A 12,499-nucleotide genomic window follows, 5' to 3' on the forward strand; every position below is an offset into this window, starting at 1 on the left:
ATGCGTGGTTTCAAGCGCAACTATGCGTCTTATGAGTGTCATTCCAAAAATGTGCTCACCTATATGGTTTCTGTCTCTTTTGCGCCCTTCTCTGGCTGTCCTTTCTTCCCGGAATTTTTTTTGAGGGGAATTCTCCGATTTCGTCGTTTTGGCTAGATTCCTGCCCTTTATGTGTGTTAATCGCTTGTTCTGTGTCCCACACCTGCGAGTACTACTGTAATAAAAAGAGCCCCTACACTGTCCAGGGCCTGGCAGTTGAACAAATTTTTTTTGAGTGTGTTGTGTGCACTCTTTGGGTGCGTCTTTGGCTGCTGTCCTCGCTACTTGGAGTGGCGGTTTGGGCCTTCCACCAGGTGTGCTTTGATTTGTTTGTTGAAGTAATCCTGGAAAAAAGGGGAAGAAGGTGGGGAAGAATCCTTAGCCCAAACAAAAAGAGAAATGACTGGAGTTGAAAAAAAGACCAGGAAGTGACTCAAAGGAGCTATAGGGCTTAATCCAGAAAGAGAGGGAGGAAAATGAAGAAGGAGATCTAGAAAAGTATAGAGAAAATGTACAATCAAACAAACAAAGAACCAGAACAGAGGAACAAAGGAAAAAATATATATATAGATATATCTCTATATATCTATGTATAGATATATAGGTATATATTAAGATATATAGATAAATGTAGATATATAATTAGTTTTGACCCACGTGAACTCGAGACTACTAGGCTGTTTCCAAAGGGAGAAGGGGAAAGAGGAGAGTAGAAAGAGAAAAAAGGGAAAAGAGAAGAAAGGGAAAGCAAAGGAAAGAAAAGATGGGCGCTTGGGTGGCTCAGTAGGTGAAGCGTCTGACTCTTGAATTTGGCTCACGTCATGTTGTCACTGTGGGTGGGTTCGGAACCCCCAACAGGTTCTGCAGTGAGAGCATGGATCCTGCTCGGATTCTCTCTCTCTCCCTCTCTCTGCATCTCTTCTGCTTGATCACTCACTCTCTCTCTCTCAAAATAAAGAAATAAACATTAAAAAAGAAAAGGAAAGACAAAAGAATAATAACTCAAATGAAAACAAACAAACAAACAAACAAACAAACTAAGATAGAAAACCGGAGGAGAGTTGTCTATTGGTGCCTGGGACCGGTGGCTGTGCTGGTCTAGAGCAGGGGCTGTCTGGTCCCATCAGTGTCAGTCTCACTCCTATAGAGAAGCAGTTACGAGGCACAGAGTGTCAGGGTTTGGTGTAATGGGCCTGCCTTCACTGAGGCTCACTGTCCATTCCCTGAAGCCCCACGATGTTGGTCATGGGGAGAGACATGGCGACACCCCATCTATCCTGCCCACACGAGGTGTCTCAAAACTCACTGTTTAGGCTATCCTCACGGAATAGCCTGGGGAGCTGGCTTGCCTTGCTGCACAGTCCCCTGTGCCACCCGAGCACTGAGCTGGGATTCAAAACCCTGTAGGATCCCGCTTTGCTCGGACCTGGTAGTGGAGTTGCGCCACTCTGCCCAGTGGACAGAGGGCCTCTGGCTCGTGCCTGCATGGTCTTTTTCCCTTGGGCAGGGCAATACCTCCCCTTTCCACCATACTCAAGGTGTTCTCTCCCAGTGTAGCCCTGAGATTGCTACCAAGCCTAGGGGCGGCTCCCTCCCCACCAGGCATGGGAGGTGGTAGCTCTGGTCGAGAGAAAGTGTGGCCGCCTTGAAAATTCTGTTTTTTACCCTCTAAGGCTGTTTTCCAAAGTAGAAACTGGCTCTCTGGACCTCTCCTTGGTCTGTGGTCCGGACAGGCTTTCTCATATCCAAATGCACGTCCCACAGCCTCTCTCTGTCTCTGCCTTCCTTTCGTTTCTCCACCAAAGGCCTTCCCCCACTCCATGCCTGTGCTGCCCATTTTATTTCTCCCAATTCTCATACACACCCTTCTGTCCCGCCAAGCTGTCACTCTGCACCTGTGGAGATTTTTCTGTCCCTCTGCAGCCTGTATTCCTGGTATTCCAAGTGTTGTGACCTCAATACTGCTGTGTTTGAGGGACAAGGGGAATTCTGATCCCCTCCCCTGCCATCTTAACTCCCCCCTCCACCTTTTGCTTTGCTTTTCGCAATTTCAAAGTTGGCTGCCTAATCGACTAAGTCACCCAGGCCCCCCAAAGAATACTTGTTTTCGATGGGAAGATGTTCAAAGGCCAATAAAATGGCCCTTGTGTCCAGAAAAGAATGGAAAGTTAGAATGGGTTTTTGATGTTCTCATTTGGGGCTATAATAAGTTCCCGTAAGCTCTTAGCGATGACATCATAAAGGTATACATTTGACCCTTGAACAAGATGCGTTTGGAATGTGGGAGTCCACATACATACAGATTTTTTTCAATAAATACAGTACCATCCTGTAAACATATTTTCTCTTCCTTATGATTTTCTTTTTCATCTTGTTTTTTTTTTTTAATTATTCATTTTGGGAGAGTGAGAGAGGACAGAGCACGTGAGTAGGGAAGTGGGGACAGAGAGAGAATTTTCATCAGGCTCCACACTGTCAGCGTTCAACTCAGGAAGTATAGATCATGACTTGAGCCAAAGTCAAGAGCCTGACCCTGAACCGACAGTGCCACCCAGCACCCCTTCCTTACGATTTTCTTAGTAACCTTTCCTTCAGTTTATAGTGTAAAAATACAGTATGTAATACATATAACAGGGAAAACATGCATTAATCGACTGTGTATATTGTTGGTAAGCTCAGCATTCCGTTATCCTAATCCTGACCTCCCACGCTCAGTTTACAGAGTCAATGGCCAAATTAGGCCGAAAAGGTAGATTAGACCTAGAGAGCATATACAAGCGATTCTGCTTTAACGTTCTGGTTTTCAATACATATATACTTTTTGATTTTTAAGTGTGATTGCTTTTAAAGTAGGAAATTCAGTAGGAATTTTTGTTTTTTTTTTTTATTTGGTTTTGAGGTTTCAAAAGATATTTGTGGATTGTCGAGGGCATGGCCATCAGAGCCCGTAACCCTTGCTTTGTTCAAGGGCCAACGGTATAGTGATTGGGTACTTTTGAGATCTTCTCAGTGAGATTAGTGTAAATGTTTTGACCTTAATTAATTGGTCCTTGTATACTGAGTACGTACCAAGCAGTTAGCTGCTGAGTGTACAAGTGGAGGGTTTAGGTTGTTGTGGTCGGAGCAGAAAAGTAAGTCAACAGCAGTCTGTTAGAAGTCACAATAAAGGCTTCATCGATAGGAAATGGACAATGTTAGTTGAGAGAATATTGGGGGCGTTTGTAGTGAGGATGAGGATGAGAGTGGGAGTGGGAATTTTGGTAGTCAGAAAAGATCTGAGAGTGGCAAAAGGTGCCAAGTGAAAGATGAGAAGGCCCAGTCGTGTAGACCGTGGCGAGGGACATTCTGGACAGAGAGGACCACGGATCATCATTTTACTCCAACGCCTTAGAGTGACCAAGCTGTAGGAAGGCTCACTCCATCATCATAATCATTATTATTATTGTTGTGTGTAAAAAAGAAAATGTGCATAGTGAAATGAGTGCTTGGCACATTTTAGGTGACTGAGACATACATGTTCTTATACTTGCCGTTTGAATGCTTACTACACATTCTGAAGAGTTCCATACCTATATCTACATTGTTTCTGCTACTAGTTCATCACAATTTTAAGAAAAGTTTCTCTTCCAACCTTGCCGTTCGATCCAACCCTTCTTTCGTCAAGAAAAAGGTCAAGCCTGTGTTTACCTAAACGAAGCAGCAGCTTCGACAGTGTTTTGTTGATACACAACATGATATACTCCAAAGTTTCTGATCATGTGAGGTATGAATTGACACTGAAACAAATGTCTGCCATTTTATTAGAAGCAGTTTTCCTTTATAGCAAGTACACTTTTAAAGATTCTGTTTCAAAACTTATTTCAAATGTCCTTTCATTTTGGTCAGGAATGCAAAGGAAGGGGTTTTGTTAGTTCCTTTTTGAAATCTGCATACAAGCCAGGCTTCTGCCTTTGAAAGTATTTATTCTGGCCTTCCATGATCCGTTTAGAGAGTCAATAGCCAAATGAAGATTCAAAGGGACGCTGAATCAAGAGAGCATATATGAGGTTTTGTATTTAAATGTTTTGGTGTTCAATACGGTTTTCTTATTTGTAAGTCTGATTGTTATTAAAGTCATAAATTCAGATATTTTCTTGGAAAAGGATTAGGAAGTCTTCACGCAACTCATTACTGATGCTACTTTTAACAGAGTATGTCTGAGAAGCCCAACAAATATGTCCCTCATGTCTCTGGAGCTGTGGATCAGAAAGGGCAAAGTATATTAAATGGACAAGTAGAAGGTAAGCACTGTATTTTATTCAAAGGTCATTTGACAGAATGTTGATTGAAAACAGGAATACTGATATATTCTAATATCTAAAGAAAACGGCCTGTTAAGTGCATAGGAAAGAGAAAGAGATGTGAAAAGGAGATAAGTTGCATATCGTATGTGGTGTCAGCAACAGATTAAATTGAGAGTGCCACCAAAGGAGCTAAATGACTAGTTCCCTTTCAAGACACTGGAAGGCCTAAGGAACCTCAGGAAAGAAGAGACGAGCCAAACAGGGAATGATGTGAATGGCGGAGACTACAGGGAGTAAATGAAGGAAAGTAAGCCGGTGTGTATTGTGTTTCTACTGGAAGGTGGTAAAATACACTAGTTCTTTAAAGGGAAGAGCAGACTATTTAAAATGCAGCAACACTATCAGGTGAGCTTCTCGTACCAGAATTTGCCAGAGTGGTATCCCCAAATGTTCCCACTCTTACTGTGATCCTCACTGTTGGCAAGACATTAAGGACTGACCTAGCTGATGATGCAGAGTTATGTCCTAACTACCATGGGTGAACATAAGCATTTGTAGTCAATGATAAATGTATATACGTTAATGCCTTATAAAATGGGGGTACTTCATACGGTAGTATCATTTAGGGCAAAATAAGAGAATTGGAAGGAGGGTCAGATAGGGAGACATCAAGATAACTCATCTGACATTTTGGATGCCGTATTTGTGGCTTTTGATTATTTTGGCAATAACTGCCTTTAATAGGTGAACTATATTTTTAATGTTCTAGGAACATAAGGGAAAGAAACAAAAGAACACTATAATCAGTAGTATGTTATCATATTCTGTCTGACAGTTCTGATTGTTGTAGAATGATCCCTGTTACTTCTTTGATTCCTACCTGCCAGAAAAATGAACTAAGTCCTAGGTAGTTGGAGAAAATTAACTGATTTTTCATATTTCAGAGAACTTTTATATGGTAGAACATAGGGGCAATCACCAGGATTTGCTCTCTCTCTCTGTTTTTTTTTTTTTCAGAGTAAAATAAGATTGTTGCTTGTTTCACACTTTCTGACATCATGATTTCATCTATTCCTTTTAAACCTTTCTTCAAATGGATAAATAGGGATGTAGGAATTTTCAAGGCAAATACCAAGAAAAGAGATTCCAGGAAAGGTATTCTGTGACATAACCTTCTGACTGTAACCACGTGAAAGACATCAACCGAAATAATAAAATTGCATATAATGCAGTTGTGTTAGAGGCATCCCAATGACACCCAGATTTGATTATTCACTAGAAGAGCTCACAGGACTCAGCATATAGTTGTAGTCATGCGTGTGGCTTGGTATGGGGACAGGCTAGAAAGGCCAATGAGCACCGAGCAATGGTGTATGGGGTGAAGGCCAGAGGAAAGCAAGCGCAGGCTTCCAGGAATCCTTTCTCTATGGAGTTAGCAGGATGTGCTAAATTCCTCCAGCATGAAATTAGGACAGCACAAGTGAAATGTTGTCTGCCAGTACGAGGCTTATGGATACTCAGTGCCCGAGGTTTTCATCAAATGCTAATCACATAGGCATCTTCTCCTTAGCATGTCCCCAAATTCCAGGTTTCCACCAAGGAAATCAAGTGTACAGCCTTAAGGACATTGCTTGTACCAGCACTTAGGCACAGTGAACCACTCTTAACCAGCTAGGGAATGGTGGGAACCCTCCTGAAATCCAAGATCCCAGGGAACCACCAAGGGCCAGTCATTCAAGTAGGATGTTCTGAGGGTAGCCATCTTTGGCCTGCTGGATGAAATCTGTTCTGCATAGGAATTATAGCCCTGACGTCATTTTTGGTGGTGTCTTCAAATTTTGTTTTGCTAGCATGGAGCATGATGGCTACCATGGTACTGGTTTCAGTTTCATCATCCATATGAAGTAGGTATTTGTATAAAAATTACAAGGGCAATATGAGGTCATTATAATCTTTTTTTTATGTGATTAAGCTTTCATTATGATTCTTACGTATGATCAACATAATGATTTTTGATTTAAAATTAGAATGAAAATCTCGTAATTATATGGAAAACCCAGGTTTGATTCCTATGGTGCTGAACCCCTGTTTATAGGTATAAGATTTTGGATCATATTCATCAATTGTTTTCTTGCCTAAGTATACAAATAACCATTGTATTTTTGTGTTTTGTGTATGCATTTTCATACACTTCCAAATGGGAGACAGTACCCCTATTGTGTTACTTTGATCTCTATTTTAATGTTCAAGGTGACTGTATCATGAGTTGGTATATGCTAAGAGTAGCTTCAATGGAAACCATATTTTGTTGTTTTTGTTGTTTCATACATTTAATAAGCCTGATGTTTTACATCAGTTTTAAGTTCACAGCAAAATATAATAGGAAGTACAGAGAGTCTGCATATACCATACCATGCTCCCGTACACGCCTAGCCTCCCCTGTTGTTAACATCTTGCACGACAGTGGTCCATTTTTAGTAGGAATTTTTTATTTCAGTTCCTTGGTTTAGTTTTGAGTGAGAGAGCATGCATGCGTGTGAGCAGCCAAGGGGCAGAGGGAGAGGGGGGAAAGAATCCTGTGCTGTCAGCCCAGAGCCTGATGCAGGACTTGATCCCATGAACTGTGAGATCATGACCTGAGCTCAGATCCAGAGTTGGACGCTGAACCGACTGAGCCACCCAGGCACCCTGACAACAGTGGTGCATTTTCTATGGACACGAACTCTTCATTTGGAGGCCAAGTCTCTAATTTGCATTAGTGTTCAGCCTTGGTGTCATACGTTCTATGAGTCTTAACAAATGTGTAATGATGTGAATCCACCTTTGTGGTATCGTGTGAAAGAGTTCCACTGCCTTAAAAGTCCTCTGTGCCGTGCCCGTTTCTCCCTACATTCACCCCAACCCTTAGCTCCATAGCCTTGCTCTTTCCAGGTGTCATATAGTTAGAATCATAGAGTGGATGTCTTTGAATGTTTAGAAAGTGAAAATATCCTGGTAATTGAATGTAGGCATTCAAGATATTCTTTGCCCTTTGTTTTGTTTAGTTGCTCATCAGTAGAGGATCTGATGACCTCTGCCTTCCATGACAAAAAGTATGATTTCTCTAGCTGTGTGTCACCTAATGGGGAGGGTTGAGAAAAATGACCTCATGAACCACTACAGAGCACTCACATTGGGATCATCCTCCTCTGTGATGTGCGGCGGGTCTAGATAGACTCTCTAGCAATGGAAGGAGACAGCCTCAAGAGGTTAGAACTATATCAAAGTGGAATGCCAAATCTTTCCTTCTTACCTTGCCATTGGAAATAAGGCCAGGGAGAGTCTGTTTGCTATTGTTTGGCCACGCTGCCAAGTACAATAGCTATAGAGCACACGTTGTGAGGGGGTGTTTCCTCCTAAAACTGAAGAGTGTCTGCTGAAGAGCTGGGGAAGTTCTGCCGTGTTACAGCAAAATAAAGATATTCTCTTTCAATTCCTCTAGTAGTGGAAGTCCAGAAAAATCATGCTAGCTTCAGTCTGACATTGTCAGCTCATGATAATCATTCTCCGAACGATACCCGTTTCCTCCAGTGTCACAGTGTCGGTCAGCGATGGCCATTGTAAACATCAGTTCCCCTGTAGGTGTCAAATTCTGATAAAACCCATTCTTGGTTTTGGTCAATATAGAGGAGAAAGTAAGATTTCTTAGTGCTTTAAGCCTACGAATGGTATAATTACCATTCAGTGTAGTGTGGTTTCCAGGTGTGGTCCGAAAGCAATACTTTTTGACAAATCATAAGCCGTACACTTGTAATTTTCCTCTATTTATCGATTGTCGATTTAACATGTATTTTGCTTTCTTCTTTAGGAGCAGATAAGAATGCTGAGGAAGATTCTAGAGCCAGGTAGGATTTTTATGGATTTGTAAAAATGACATTTGCTGGGGCACCCGGGTGGCTCAGTCGGTTAAGGGTGTGACTCTTGATTTCAACTGAGGTTTGTGAGTTCAAGCCCCACGTCGGGTTTTGCGCTGACAGCCTCCTTGGGATATCTTTCCCGATTTCTGTGGGCACTCACTCTCAAAGTATAAAGGAATGAAATGAAATGAAACGGATAATGAAAGGAAAGGAAAGGGAATGAATGAACTGAAAATTATGTGTCTCCTAAGGGAACGCAGAGAACAAAAGCAGTTGTTGCGTGTTCTACACTGGACCAGACACTATATCCTATGGGTAACATCTGTTCCGTTATATAGTCATTGTATAGCTTTGCCAAGTAGCTGTGCTATTGTAGCCTACATTTTATTCCTTTGTCAACTGTGGTTCAGGGAGGTTGATGACTCGACCATGATTCCATAGTTCACGGGTTGCTGAGGGGCTTTGCCCATCAGCCCGTGAAGCTTCCACATCCATTCCCTGGTTCCTCAGCAGCACTGAGATGAAGATACAGATCCTAGGGCAGATCAACTCAGAATGTCAAAGGTAATGATGTCGGAACACTAATTTAGGGTTTGCTTAAGAACCCAGGTTAGTCCAAGCATTTGGCCTCATATATTTGACCACTAGTGCCAACAAAAGTCATTACTGCAGTGGTAACTAGTCCCTTGTTTTTACCATCCGAGATTTTAGGGTGGATGTCAGCTATGGCCATGGTGTCAAGGCTTTTACATAAAAAGCAAGATGTCGTCAGGCAACTCCTTAGATGTAGTGATATCCCCTCTTCTTGAGACAAATGAGTTTTCTGTAAGGGAAGGATATCTAGTTGTAGACCATGTTACATTAATTAAACTCACTCTCTATTTCGAGGATATTGCTATATGATTCTCTGTTGCCTAAGTTCCCAGGCTGGTTTCCCTTTGGGCTAGTATCCTTGTCTAGTTCTAAGAAGCTTTTTGGTTTTTTTGTAGTTTTTTTTTTTCCAATGACTTTTTGTACTGTGTTTTTGCCTTTTGACTTTCTTCTCTTTTTTCCTTGGTATTTCTTCTTCTTTTTTTTTTTCCAATAATTTCCCCACTTCTTCCAGCTAAGGACTCTCCATTTTTCCAGAGGCCAAATCAAAAGCACTTAGAGTCTCCAGATGTAGGGATCCTCAGAGATTAATTCTTCAAAACACCCTCTGGTGTGTCAACCTATGTTTAACCTCCTTGCCCAATGGTTGTTTCCCTGGAGAATTTGAAACTCAAAAGAGATTGAAGTGACCTATTGGGATATGATAAGTGACAGAAATGCGACTTAAATTCTGGTTTTCTTTCTTTCTTTCTTTCTTTCTTTCTTTCTTTCTTTCCTTTCTTCCTTCTTTTTTTGTCTTGATCTTGCAGGGAACTGTTTTAATAATAGAAGCCTGGGGAGTGGGTCTAATGAATACAATGAAGGAGGGTAAGAATCGAATTAGCAGAGGAGACCAGGTTTCAAGGAGAACAACACTGAGTTGGTTAGGAATACGAGTTTGAGAAAAGATGTCAGAATATGGGGGGGTTATGCCAAGTGAGATAAAGGTGAATGACAGGAATGAAGGACCCAGGATTAGGGGAGTTGTTTAGAAAGACATATTCAAATAGAGAGTTCAAGAGGGTCGTGACCAGGTTTCTGCTTTTGTGTGTGTTGGTTTCATTGAAGGTGCGAGCATACCTCAGATTTTCTGATGAGAGAGATTAAAAATCATTTGAGCTTCTGGGCAGAGTCTGTTTACAGCAGATAGAAATATGATATCCCCTACTTCCACCCCAACTGAGGGAGGATAGCTTAGATCCTCTCAAGGAATTGGGGGTGGGGGTGGAGATTCCGAACATCAGAGATGTATGGCCCAAGGCAAGCTGTCTCCTCACTCCACCTCTTTTCCTCAATCTGTGATGCCCTTCCCATGTACTTGTAGGGCTGGGCAGGGGTAGGTCTGACTTGTCAAATCAGTAAGGGAGCTTCATCTGGATCGGTGATAACATGCCTATGTTGAGGTGACTGTGTGGATGAGTGAGACTCCCAATTCGCTTGTTCTCCAGGAGCAGGACATGGTTCCTACCCTCGGTCATTGGAGCCCATCCTTGTTGTAGGAGTGTATGGCTTCATAGGCTAAAGATTGAAAGGTTGGGGAATGCCACAGAACCGTGCCAAAGAGTGATGTAGGAGTGGGAGCTCATAGGGAAGAAAATATTCAGGCAGCGTATAGAGAAATAGAGGCACAACTACCGGGACCATTTTGATCACAATCTCCCTCCTTGGGTAGCTGAATGCCCCTGAAGGCTTGGAGTGTCTTGCTAGTTATTATGGACCTAAATAAGGCAAGACCAGTGTGGGAACAAAGTTGGCCTTGGGAACTTTGAGTCTGTCAATCTCTAGTTAGTACTACCACTCATAACGTAGAAACCTAAACTTTGATACGTTTACTTAAACGGAGGTCTACGTGACACACAATGTAATATGTGATGCAACAACTCTGGATGTTTCACCGTGATCGCCATAAGCGTAGCTCCCATCTGTCAATGTATGAGGCTATTAGGATACCACTGACTAGATTCCCTATGCTGTACCTTTGAGCCTTGTGATTTATTCATTCTATAACTGGAACCCTGAACTTCCCTCTCCCCTTCCCCCATTTTGTCCATCCCCCCACCTCCCCTCCCTTCTGGCAAGAGTCAAATCTCTGCATTTATGGTTCTGTTTCTGCTTTTGCTCTGTTTGTTCATTTATTCCCCTTTTTACATTCTGCACAGAAGTGAAATCATACAGGATTTGTGTTTCTCTGTCTGACTTATTTCACTTACCCTCATGCCATCTAGGTACATCCATGATGTTGCAGATGGCAGGATCTCATTCTCATTTAGAGCTGCATAATATTTCATTGTGTGTGTGTGTGTGTGTGTGTGTGTGTGTGGTCTCTTCATGTATTGGTGGACACTTGGGTTGCTTCCATATCTTGTCTATTGTAAATAATGCTATAATAAAGATAGGGGTGTGTATATCTTTTCAAATTAGTATTTCCATTTCCCTTGGGTAAATAAATACCCAGTAGTGGAATCACTGGATCCTATGGTATTTGTGTTTTTAATTTGTTGAGGCCCCTCCATACTGGCTTTCACTGCGGCGATACCAATTTACATCCCATGACCGGTGCACAAGGGTTGTTTTTTCTCCACACCCTGAGCTACCCTTGTTGTTTCCTGTGTGTGGAAACTGAGCCATTCTGACAGATGTGAGGTGAGACGTCATTGTGGTAAGGTTTACACATTTAATTTTCAACCATTTCAGAGCATTCCCTGCCTGTCATATTTGTTTATGGAAACTGAGACTGGGTCTTTCCTGGAGATTTCACAGGTTAGGAGAGGTCGAGGCCAAATAGAGAACAGAAAGCTTTTTTAAAAACAGGGTCCAAATTGTGAAAGACCTGTACTCTGGAAACCGTAAAACACTGATGAAGGAAATTGAAGGTGACGGAAAGAAAGAGAAAGACATCCGATGCTCACAGATGGGAAGAATACATATTTTTAAAGTGTCTACACTACCCAAAGCCATCGACAGATGTCATGCAATCCCTGTCAACATACCAACAGCATTTGTCACAGAGCTACACAAACAATCCTAAACGTTGTATAGAACCACAAAAGACGTTGAATGGCCAAAGCAACATTGAAAACGAAGAAACCTGGAGGTATCGCAATCTCAGCTTTCAAGTTCTATTCCAAAGCTGTAGTATTCCAAACAGTATGGTGGGTACTGGCGTACAAAATAGCCTCATCGCTCAGTGGAATAGGACCGCAAACCCAGACATAAATCCACCACTGTATGGTCAGTTCATCTTCCACAAACAGGAAAGACTATCCAGTGGGGAAAAGGCAGTCTCTTCACCAAATGGTGTGGGGACAACTGGACAAGCCACATGCCAAAGAATGAACCTGGACCAATTTCTCTACCATATCCACAAATAAACTCAAAATGAATTAAAGACCTAAGTGTGAGACTTGAAACCATAAAAAAAAAAAAATCCTTGACGAGAACACAGGCCGTCATTTCTCAAACTTTGGCTGTAGCCACATTTTACTAGTTATGTCTCTTGAGCCAAGGGAAATAAAGCAAGAATAAAGTTTGGGGACTATATCAACCTACGAAGCTTTTGCACAGTGAAGGAAACAGTCAAACCTGAAAGGCAACCTCTGGAATGGGAGAACAAATTTGGAAATATTTGGCAAATCCAGTAAAGGGTTAGTA

This window comes from Neofelis nebulosa, chromosome 15 (assembly GCF_028018385.1).
Source record: "Neofelis nebulosa isolate mNeoNeb1 chromosome 15, mNeoNeb1.pri, whole genome shotgun sequence".
Classification (NCBI taxonomy): domain Eukaryota; kingdom Metazoa; phylum Chordata; class Mammalia; order Carnivora; family Felidae; genus Neofelis; species Neofelis nebulosa.